The 12537-nt window shown below is 38.0% G+C and overlaps 1 pseudogene; it reads left to right on the forward strand.

Annotated features, from left to right (window-relative positions):
• The first annotated feature begins 2145 nt into the window (after positions 1–2145).
• Positions 2146–11061, forward strand: LOC109262179 (tigger transposable element-derived protein 1-like; annotated as a pseudogene).
• The last annotated feature ends 1476 nt before the right edge of the window (positions 11062–12537 follow it).

Here is a 12537-nt window from a genome sequence, read left to right on the forward strand (position 1 = left end):
TATTAATATATCAATATTTTATATATATATATATATATATTCAATATCAGAGGTTCATAAATGTCATAAAGGCAATTTAGACCAAAAAAGAAAGAAATAAAAGGAAAGAAAATTTAGCCAGAATGAAGGGATAGAGGGTATTGGAGAAGTTCTGTGACAGTAAGCTTTAAAGGGCTCAGTATGCTAAAAGTCACTCTGCATAACTGGAAGCCAGAGTGGAAGTGCAGGGATAGGTGGTTGGGAGTGACGATAGAAGCTGAGGCTGAAGAAGCTCCCTGGCCTTGGGAAATACCTGTGCAGACGGACTTTTCTACTTTAAGAGTTACTGAAAAAGGATCAAAATAATAGTATGAAGAGGTGCACCTGGGTGGCGCAGTCGGTTAAGTGGCCGACTTTGGCTCAGGTCATGATCTCGCAGTCAGTGAGTTCAAGCCCCGCGGCCAGCTCTGTGCTGACAGCTCAGAGCCTGGAGCCTGTTTCGGATTCTGTGTCTCCCTCTCTCTGACCCTCCCCCGTTCATGCTCTGTCTCTGTCTCAAAAATAAATAAACGTTAAAGAAAATAATAATAATTAAAAAAAATAGTATGAAGAAAGAATTTTTTACCAAAAAAAAAAAATCATGTCAGAAAATAAAAGACTGCAAGTAAATTAAAGGTATAATTAGATTCTTGTTTTATAAGAGGAAAAAGGATGAATTTTTGGTTAATTATTTTTTGATATTGTTACTCTCTCTCTCTCCTTTTTTTTTTTTTTTTTTTGGTAACTCTTCTTTTTTTTTTTTTTTTTTTAGTTTATTTATTTATTTTTAGAGAGTGAGAGAGAGAGAGAGAGAGAGAGAGAGAGAGAGAATCCCAAGCAGACTCAGCACTGTCAACACGAAGACCAATGCAGGGCTCAAACTCACACACCATGATATCATGACCTGAGCCGAGGTTGGACGCTTAACCAACTGAGCCACCCAGGCACCCCGGGTAACTCTTAAGGTAGAAAAATTAGGTCACGAAACAAGTCTTAACAAACTTAAGAACACTGATATTATACTAACTATATTTTCTGATCACAAGAATGAAACTAGTAGGGTGCCTGGATGTCTCAGTCGGTTGAGCAGTTGAGCGTCTGACTTTGGCTTAGGTCATGATCTCACAGTTTGTGAGTTCGAGACCTGAGTCGGGCTCTGTGCTGACAGCTCAGAGCCTGGAGCCTACTTCAGATCTTGTGTCTCCCTCTCTCTGCCCCTCCCCCACTTGCACTCTGTCTCTCTCTTTCTCTCGCGCACGCAAAAATAAACATTAAAAAGTATTTTTCACAAGAATGAAACTAGAAATCAACAACAGAAAGAAAACGTAATTTCATAAATATGTGGAAATTAAAGGACATAAATTTGAATAAACATTGGGTTAAAAGAAATCAAAATAAAAATTAAAAAATATCTCAAGAAAAATAATAGCACAACTTACCAAAACTTATGGAATGTATCAAAAGCTGTAGAAAGTAGGAAGTTCATAGCAATAAAAATGTACATTCAAAAAAGAAGAAAGATCTCAAGTAAATAACACAACTTCACACTTCAAGGAACTAGAAAAAATAGCAAATTAAAGCCAGACTAAGAAAAAGAAAAGACTAAGAAAAAGAGAAGACGCAAGTAAATAAATCAGAAATGAAATAAATATAATTATAATTGATTACACATAAATAAAAAGGATCATAAAAGACTATAAAAACAATTTTACGCTAACAAACTGTAAGAAATAGGTAAATATGTAGAAGTATGTAACATATTAATTTATATCTGAGGAAACAGAAATATAGATCTGAGCAGATCTATAACCAGCGTGGAGATTGACTCAGTACTGAAAATCCTCCCAAGAAAGAAAAGCTTGGGACTAGAACACTTCACTGGCAAATTCTACCAAAGTTTAAAGAAAAATTAATGCTAATCATTCTCAAACTCTTCCAAAATATTGGCGAGAAGGAATAGTTCCAAACTTATTTGATGTGACCATCATTATCCTATACCAAAGCCACACATAGACATCACAAAAATAAGGGAACTACAGTCCAATATCCCTAATGAACACATATGCTAAAACCCTCAACAAAATATTAGCAAACTGAATTTAACAGTACATTAAAAGGTCAGACACCATGACCAAGTCTGATTCATCCCTGGAATGCAAGGATGATTCAGTATACAAAAATCAATTAATATAACACATTACATTAACAGAATGAAGGATAAAATCTATGTGATTATCTCAATAGATTCAGAAAAAGAATTTGACAAAATTCAACACCCTTTCATGGTAAAAATGCTCAACAAACTAGATATAAAAGGATTGTACTCAAACATAATTAAGGCCATATATGACAAACCCACAGATAACATCATGTCAATGGAGAAAAATTGAAAGCTTTTCCTCTAAGATCAGGAACAAGACAACGGTGCCCATTCGCAGCTGTACAGGAAGTCCTAGCCAGAGCAAATAGGCAGGCAGGCAGGCAGGGAAGGAAGGAAGGACGGAAGGATGGAAGGAAGGAAGAAATGCATAAACTGAAAAGGAAGTAAAATTGTCCCTGTCTACAGATGACACGATCTCATATATAGAAAACTCTCAAGTCTCCATTTAAAAAAAAATGTTAGAATAAATTAATTCAGTAAAGGTGCATGATACAAAATCAACATTAAAAAATCCAGCTGAGTTTCTAAACACTAACACCAAACTAACTAAAAAATAAAAAAATAAAAATTAGGAACACAATCTTATTCACAATAGCAGTAAAAAGGAATAAAATATGTAGGAATAAACTTAAAGAGATGAAAGGCTTGTATACTGAAAACTACAAAACATTAATGAAAGAAATTAAACAAGTCATAAATAAATGAAAAGACATTCCATGTTCAAGGACTGGAAGATGTAATATTGTTAAAATGCCCATACTACTTAAGCAATCCACAGATACAGTACAATCCTTATCAAAATCCCAATATGTTTTTACAAAAGAGAAAAAAACAATCCTAAAATTTGTATCGAACCACACACACACAAAAAAAAACATAAATAAATACTATTCAGCATTTAAAAAGAAAGTTCTGGGGCGCCTGGGTGGCTCAGTCAGTTAAGCGGCCGACTTCGGCTCAGGTCATGATTTCACGGTCCGTGAGTTCGAGCCCCGCGTCGGGCTCTGTGCTGACAGCTCAGAGCCTGGAGCCTGTTTCCGATTCTGTGTCTCCCTCTCTCTCTGCCCCTCCCCCGTTCATGCTCTGTCTCTCTCTGTCTCAAAAATAAATAAATGTTAAAAAAAAATTAAAAAAAAAAAGAAAGTTCTATGATATATGATAACATGGATAAATCTTGAGGATATTATGCTAAGTGAAATAAGCCCATCACGGAAAGACAAACACTGCATGATCCATTTACATGAGATATTTAAAATAGTCAAATTCATAAATTCAAAGAGCAGAATGGTGGTTGGCAGGAACTGGGGGGAAGGGGATGTGGAGAGTTACTAATCAGTGGGCATAAAGCTTCAATCTTGCTTTAGAGATCTGCTGTACAACTTTGTACTTACAGTCAACAATAACCTACTGTGCAATTAAAAATTTGTTAAGAAGGTAAATGTCATGTTAAATATTCTCTCCACAATAACATACAATTTTAAAAAGAAGTAAAATAAAATGTTTCATATAAACTGATATATTTATATGAGAAACATGATCTTACTTTTAAAATCCCTGTTCTTAATAGTCACCACTCACACCACCAGAAACTTCTCACCAACTTTCTCCAAAGATAAAAGTTTTGCTGCGTTCCTTGACTTTCCTATCTTCTCTGATATACACTATTTCCAAATTCTTTCCACTTTGTATGCAGAGAAGTTTAGTTCTTTTCCGTTTCATGGTCTTGTGAATCATTCCCTTGAAGAACAATCTTCCCCAGACATGAGGAAGCCTATCATTACATTAACATAAACAGAAACAGTTTCAGTCCTAAGATAAATTCTGGGGTCAGCTATTGAAATTACATCATTTAACCTACCTTGGTGTGTGTGCATGAGTTTGAATAGGTGTGTACATGTATGTGCATGTGTGTGTATCATAGAAAGAGAAAGAGAGGGAGAGAGAGAAAGACATGGGGGAGAGAGAGAGGAGAGACTAATTCTAGTTGAACTACAGAACATAAAAAGCCAAGAGTCGTCTTGAGAAGGGAGCTAGTTTAATTCTAGATACATTTTTTAGTCTGATGTGTCTGTAGACTTTGGAGGTAGAAATGAACAACAGATGGCTGGAAATTTAAGACCTGGAATTTATTAAAAATGCATTGTTAAATTAGTGTTAAATGTCATATATGAGAGAATTTTATTTTACTTTATTAAAGTTTATTTATATATTTTGAGAGAGAGAACAGGGAAGTGGCAGAGAGAGATTCCAAACAGAGATCTGTCAGTGCAGAGCCCAGCATAGGGTTCGTTCTCATGAACTGTGAGATCGTGACCTGAGCGGAAATCCAAATTCCAATGCTTAACCACCTGAGAGACGCAGGCACCCCCATATATGAGAGATTTTTAGCTAGTAGGATTTTTTGTCAGTACGAAAATAGTGATTTGTGTTCTCTAATTTTTATAATTTTACCCTCATCTTCCCAAGGAAAAGAATGTGAAATGTAAATTCTAAAATTCCTTGTCTTACCATTTTGAAGTGTCTGAAATTTGAAAACCATCCAGTAACAGTCATGACCAGCTGAATGATACAATCCTCCACTGCTTACAGAGGCCAGCATCCTGATTGCCCGAGTTTCTCTGGGCAACACATGACCCTAGAGCAACGTGAGAGCCCCTTGCCACTCTTGAGGGTTCTTCCCGGCCACCGTTTACATACCATCAGTTCACCAAAGTGCTATTTCAGTTGGTCAGATACTGAAATTGATCAAAATGCTTCAAAATGTCTCCTGTTTGTAGAGGGAATATTCCTGCCTGGACTCACAAGGAGGAAACTGCCGACCAAACCTCCACGTCCTGGCGAAGGTACTGCAGAGGGGACATCCGCTTATCTCTCCACCCTGTCATTTACTCTGAGATGAGTTATACTATGCAGAGCCGATTTAGAAAAATAGACTACTACCGGTAAAATATTAAAGTATGACTTTTTCAGGACTCATTTATTTTTCTTTATGAACCATAGCTATTCCTTAGTCTCAATTTTGGCATTTCCGGCTGGAATACACATCTTAGGAAAGAAAAAAGGCCATTTTCTTGTGCACACTATCTGTTCATCCCTACACTGTGACAGGTTGTTGCATGAGTGATGAGAATGCATGAGCTCAGCCTGCTCACTATCAACAGCCTAATGGTTCACGTGGTGCCAAGATGCATCAGTTAGTACCAGGGTGAACAGCCCAGCTGTCATCGGTCACAGAACGTTTGGAAGGCTGTTCCTTGTATGAGTCCTAGGCTGTGGGACAATTAGCCCAGTTCTAACACTAACCCATTTCATTTTCTCAGTTCAAAAATTTTTCATATTTTCCTCTATCCTTTCAAATGTTTCATATTTTAGGAGAGTAAAAGCAGATAAATGCTCTGTCCAACCAAATCCTGCCCATTCCCCTGGGCCTCTTCCTTTCAGTGCTATTTCCCCAGATACTGCTCTGCTTTTCGGTCTGTTTATTGCTTCTCCACTCTGAGCGGCGTCTACTAGCTACATGACCCCACTGGCAGTTGAGGACAGCAATAACAATGACTTCTTCCGTGACCAGTTTAATTGAGGAATCTCACCACATTGGGGTATATGTTTAAGATGTTATTTTTCAAACAACTGACAGCAACTGTGCTCTGCCTACCCCTCGACTTCTGCCAAATACCAAACTCTATTTATGAGATCCCAGTCGGCCTCTATAACTTTTCTTTAATGTTTATTTATTCTTTGAGAGAGAGGAAGACAGAGCATGAGTGGGGGAGGGGCAGAGAGAGACGGAGACACAGAATCTGAAGCAGGCTCCAGGCTCTGAGCTGTCAGCACAGAACCTAATGGGGGGGAGGAAGGGTCCTTCCCTCAGGAAGGAACTGAACTGTGAGATCATGACCTAAACTGAAGTCGGACACTTAACCAACTGAGCCACACAGGCACCCCTGCTTCTACAACTTTTCACTTTCTGTTTAGTACTGGCTATTGCATTTTAGTTACTAAGACAGTACTGATCATTTTTAAGCTTTAATCCCATATCTAAGTCAATCTGACTGCAAATCCCCTCCTCCTTCACCTCACCTATGGAGGATCGAATTTGGAGTAGAGTGAGAAGGAGTATAAAATGATCTACTTTTTCATACTCCTTTCTTTCTCACACGTATTACTCTGGTTTTGGGGAGGGGAGTGGGAAAAGCCTTTTCCTTTCATGGTCATTTGATTCTTGGATTGACTATGCTTCTCTTTATGGGTCATAAACAACTTTATGTCAGTGGTTGTTAGGGGTTCTCATTCTGTTGATAATCACCACTGACCTGGCTTATTATCTCCAGACTTTTGTGGATCAGTGGAAGCCCAACAAAAGCTTGCTGACATGGTATGCAATCCCATAGAATCAATGGGCCCTTGCAAGAATCAGCTACATTTTCAAGCTATCCCTACCAGCACCCCCATGCCACATTCCTCTAGCATTTGAACTACATTGCCTCACATGTGTTGGTTCCAGTGAACCTACAGTTTGGTCTCATTCATTCCTTATTACCCCCAATCTGGAGCTGCTGGAGCAGGTAGGCTCTGTAATCTGCATTGTTTGAGAACTAGGAATTTGAAAGGGTAATCTCTGCCTGACCATGCTGCCCTTTCTGCAATTCTGGGACCACATGAACAAGTAGACAAGACTGGTAGCTAAGAGAACATCCACTTCATAGTATAATTTTGTTGTAGAGAGAATAATGCATCCCCAAAGGATGTTCACATCTTTACCTTCAGAATCTGTGAATATGTCAGTCTTCACGGCAAAGGGGACTTAGTAGATGTGATTAAGTTAAAGATTTTAAGATGAGAAGTTTATCCTGAATTATCGGAGTAGATACAGTGAATCACAAGGACTCCTATAAGATGGAGGCAAAAGGGTCAAAGCTGTGAGATCATGTATGACAATGAAAGCAGGAGCTGGAGTTACACACTCTGAGGATGAAAGAAAGAGCAGAACTCAAGGCAAGTAGACAGTTTCTACATTCTGGAGAGGTAAGGAATGGTAAGGAGAAAGGTAAGGAAATGAATTCTCCTCTAAATTCTCAAGAAGGAATATAGTTCTGTTGAACTCTTGATTTTAGTCTCAAAGATCCATTTGGACTTCTGACCTCCAAAACCGTAAGATGATAAATTTGTATTGCTTTAAGACACAGAGTTTGTGTCTTAATTTGTAACAGCAGCAATAGGAAATTAGTACAGACAGCAACAGCACCTTCTTTCTACACGCACAAAATTTGCAAGTCCACCAAAGGTGTCTATTGACCAAGTATCTTCTTGCCCCAGAGAGTGGTAAGAGGGACAGATAGCTTTTCTTTAAGAGCTCTTCTCTCCTCACAAAAGGTGCTCTCCCCTAATTCCCAGGCACCCTCCTGGGTCAGAGCCTCTTTAACACCTCATGCAGAGCTGGCATCTCAGTCAAAATCTGGTTCTTTTCCAAGCTGACTTTGAAAGTTTATAATTTTATTCTCAACAGGGCCTTAATTTAGCTGTTTTCCACGAACCCTATACTGTATACCGAGGTACCTCACAGCATCCTGTTACACTATTTCCAGTTATCCCACAACTAAGGCATTTTTTAAGGAGGTTAAGACACAATATCGTATTTAATTGTCACTAAACTAGTGGTGGGCTGGCCATTGTCTAACAACTAGAGAGAAAAGGGGGCCGATTTGTAGCATTTGTATCTTTCCATGATATAAATAGCCCACCCTGGCTAATTTCAAGCTGTGATATCAGTGAACATGGAGCTGGGAAGAGATGTACAGAAGCACATAATTATATAGGATTTTCATTGCATTAATATGGTAATAAATGTAAATATAATAAATAGTAAAATATAATAGATATAATAAAATAACCAGAAAGTGATGAGTTTTGAATATTTATTACCTTTTATAATTTTATATACATTTTATAATCATATCATTTATTTAATTTAAGTTTATCTACACACATATCATATATACTACTTTTAATTATGTCTATGTTGAGTAACTAGGTAAAAAATTCTTGAAAACTTTTGAGCCAGCTCCAATGCACCACTGAAAAAATAAAACCAAAAATAGCTTTATTCTTTTACTAAATCCCAGCAATAATGTTTTTCAAATTCAGAAAGCTAGAAAGCAGAAAAGCCAGTATTTCAACAGAGGTCTTCTAAATCCAAATTCTATGTTATCTTCTCTGCATTTTGCTTCTGTAGCCTGAGTTGTGACATTTATCAATGTACATTTTCCACCAAGATGTTCTCTGACCAAAGGTTTCTAAGATACAAAAGTCTGGTATACAACATTCCCTCTCTCCTTCTTGGAAATTCATGATTAACATTAGCATGTTATATGTTATGAAAATCCTTGATGTAAGCATCTAGTTAATTTTAACTTAATCAGTGCAGTGTTTCCAAAAATATCTGACCAGGAGCCTCTTCCTCATCTTTTTATGGTACAGGTATACCTTGTTTGCTTGTGCTTCATTTTACTGCATTTCACAGAAACCGGGTTTTGTGTGTTTGTTTGTTTTGTTAGTTTTGTTTTTACTAATTGAAGGTTTGTGGCAACCCTCTGTCAAGCAAGACTATCAGAGCCATTTTTCCAACAGCATTTGCTCACTTCGCGTCTCTGTGTCACATTTTGGTAATTCGCACAATATTTCAAACTTTTTCATCATTATTATCTGTGTTATGGTGATCTGTGATCAGTGATCTTTGATGTTACTGTTGTAATTGTTTTGGGGATGCCAGGGACCACACCCATATAAAACAGTGAACTTAACTGATAAATGTTGTATGTGTTCCGACTGCTCTGCCAACTGCCTGTTCCCCCATCTCTCTCTCTCTCTCTCTCTCTCTCTCTCTCTCTCTCTCCAAACCACCCTATTCCCCAAGAGACAACAATATTGAAGTTAGGCCAATTAGTAACTCTTTAAAGCCTTCTCAGTGTTCAAGTAAAAGAAGGAGTTGTATACCTCTCACTTTAAAGCAAAAGCTAAAAATAATTAAGCTTGGCAAGGAAAACATGTCAAAAGCCAAGATAGGTGGAAAGCTTTTGTACCAGTTAGTCAGGTTTTCAGTGCAAAGGAAAAGTTCTTGAAAGAAATTAAAGGGGCTGTGCCAGTGGGCACATGAATGCTAAGAAAGCAAATCAGCCTTATCGCTGATATGGAGAAAGTTTGAGTGGTTTGAATAGAAGATCAAACCAGCCACAACATTCCCTTAAACAAAAGCCTAATCCAGAGCATGGCCCTAATTCTCTCCATTTCTATGAAGGCTGAGACAAGAAGCTGCAGAAGAAAAGTTTGAAGCTAGGAAAGGTTGGTTCATGAGGTTTAAGGAAAGACGCCGTCTCCATAACATCAAAGTTCAAGATGAAGCAGCAAGTGCTGATGGAGAAGCTACAGCAAGTTCTCCAGAAGGTCCAGCTGAGATAATCCATGAAGGTGGCTACACCAACCAACAGATTTCCAGTGTAGATGAAACAGCCTTCTACTGGAAGGAAAGGTCATCTAGGATTGTCATAGCTACAGAGGAGAAGTCAATGCCTGACTTCAAAGATTCAAAGGACAGGTTGACTCTCTTGTTAGGGGCAAATAACAGCTGGTGACTTTAAGCTGAAGCCTCTGCTTATTGGCCGTTCTAGGAATCCTAGGGGCTTGAGAATTATGCTAAAATCTATTCTGCCTGTGCTCTATAAATGGAACAACAAAGTCCAGATGGCAGTCCATCTGTTTACAACATGGTTTATTGTATATTCTAAGCTGTTGAGACTTACTACTCAGAAAAAAAGATTCCTTTCAAAATATTCCTGCTCATTGACAATGCACCTGGTCACCCAAGAGCTCTGGTGGAAATGGATGAGATTCATGTTGTTTTCATACCTGCTAACACAACCTCCATTCTGCAGCACATGGATCAAGATTTTGCAGTGCCTGGGTGGCTCAGTCAGTTAAGCATCTGACTCTTGGTTTCAGCTCAGGTCATGATCTCACTGTCTGTGAGTTCAAGCCCCGCATTGGGCTCTGCGCTGATTGCAGGAAGCCTGCCTGGGATTCTGTCTCCCTCTCTCTCTGCCCCTCCCCCTCTCATTCTCCATCTCTCTCTCTCTCTCAAAAAAAAATAAAAAATAAAAGAAGTAATTTCAACTTTCAGGTCTTACTATTTAAGAAATTCATTCCATAAGGCTATAGCTGCCAAAGACAGTGACTCTTTTGATGGATCTAGGCAAAATAAATTGAAAACCTTCAGGAAAGAATTCATCACTCTATATCACATTAAGAACATTTATGATTCATGGGAAGAGGTCAAAATACCAATATTAACAGGTGTTTGGAAAAAGTTTATTCCAACCTTCACGGATAACGTTGAGGGGTTGAAGACTTCAGTGGAGGAAATAGCTGCTAATGTGGTGAAAATAGCAAGAAAATTAAAATCAGGAGTGGAACCTGGAGATGTGATTGAATTGCTACAATTTCAGGATAAAATTTTAACAGATGAGGAGTTGCTTCTTACAGATGAGCAAAGAAAGTGATTTCTTGAAATGGAATCTATTCCTGGTGAAGATACTGCTAATATTATTGAAATGACAACAAAGGATATAGAATATTATATAAGCTTGGTTGATAAAGCAGCAGCAGCAGGGTGTGAGAGGATTGAATCCAATTTTGAAAGTTCTCCTGTGGGTGAAATGCTATCAAACAGTGTCACATGCTACAGAGAAATTGTTCATGAAAAGATGACTCAATTGATATGGAAAACTTTATCATTGTCTTATTTTAAGAAATTGCCACCCCAGATTTCAGCCACCACCACCCTAATCAGTCAGCAGCCATCAACCATCATTCACCAGCAAAAAGATTAGGGCTCCTTGAAAGCTCAGATGATGGTTGGCATTTTTTAGCAATAAATTATTTTTTTAAATTAAGGTAAGTACATTATTACCTTTTAGATATAATGCTATTGTACACTTAATAGACTATGGTATAGCGTAAACAACTTTTATATGCCCTGGAAAACCAAAAAGTTCATTTTACTTGCTTTATTGTGATATTCAATTTATTGCAGTTGCCTGGAACCAAACCCACAATACCTCTGAGGTACGCCTGTACCAGCTAAATTCCAATAGTACACTTGTTCCAGGAGACCCATTGTATGGCATATATGTTCATTTCTCATGTGTGCACTTGTCTCCCACAAATTGTTGGAAACTTATTGGCCACAGGAATTATACCTCAACTATTCTTATACCCTCCTTAGTATGTGAAGGCTTAATAGAGTAGAGACTCTGTACACATTTTTTAACTGAATGAAATTCAAATAAATGCCAGTCAGGAGCAATGAAAATACAATGACATTTCCTTGAGGTGATAGTCTCTCTCTTGCAAGATACAAACACACATTACTGATATATTTTAATTTAAGCTCATAATTTTTCTTTGCTTTCATTATTATCTCCACTTTACGGATAGTGAGCCTAGAAAGAAATTAAATCTTGCCTAATAAAGGGTTGTTTTTGTATTGTATATTCCTCACATATCACTTAAATCAGTCAAGCAATAGAGAAAATATTGGAACTCTCAAATGGAGAGTACATGAATTTAGCTTTATTATCACAGCACTTAGGGGCCACTTTCCTATTAAGATAAGATTTTGAGCTTTGTCATGCGCTTTAACATTCCCAGTTAGATGCCAATCTGACCTCCAGTGTTTCTCAGTGTTAAATCAGATGGCTTCCTACTCAGCCATAAAAAAGAATGAGATCTTGTCATTTGCAACAGCATAGATGAACCTAGAGGGCATCATGATAAGTGAAATAAGTCAGACAGAGAAAGACAAATGCCATATGATTCCACTTATATGTGGAATCTAATAGAAACAAAACAGATGAACAAACAAAACACAACAGAAACAGACTCAGAGACACAGGAAGCAAACTGGGGGCTGCCAGAGGGTAGAGGGGCTGGGGACATAAGTGAATGGGGCTAAGAGCTATAAACCTCTACTTATAAAACATAGTGGACCTTTGAACAATGTGGGAGTAAGGAGCTCTGACCCCTCCATGCAATCAGAAATCTGCTTGTAACTTTTGAGTCCCCCAAAACTTAACTACTCACAGCCTACTGCTAACCAGGCTTACTGATAACATAAACAGTTGATTAACACATATTTTGTAGGGGTGCCTGGGTGGCTCCGTCGGTTAAGTGTCCGAGCCCGGAGCCTGCTTCGGATTCTGTGTCTCTGTCTCTCTCTGTCCCTCCCCCACTCGCTCTCTCTCTCTCTCTCTCAAAAGTAAATAAGCATTAAAAAACACATATTTTTGTATGTGTTACATGTATTA

Source organism: Panthera pardus, unplaced genomic scaffold (assembly GCF_024362965.1).
Source record: "Panthera pardus isolate Hobbes unplaced genomic scaffold, ASM2436296v1 HiC_scaffold_13, whole genome shotgun sequence".
NCBI lineage: Eukaryota > Metazoa > Chordata > Mammalia > Carnivora > Felidae > Panthera > Panthera pardus.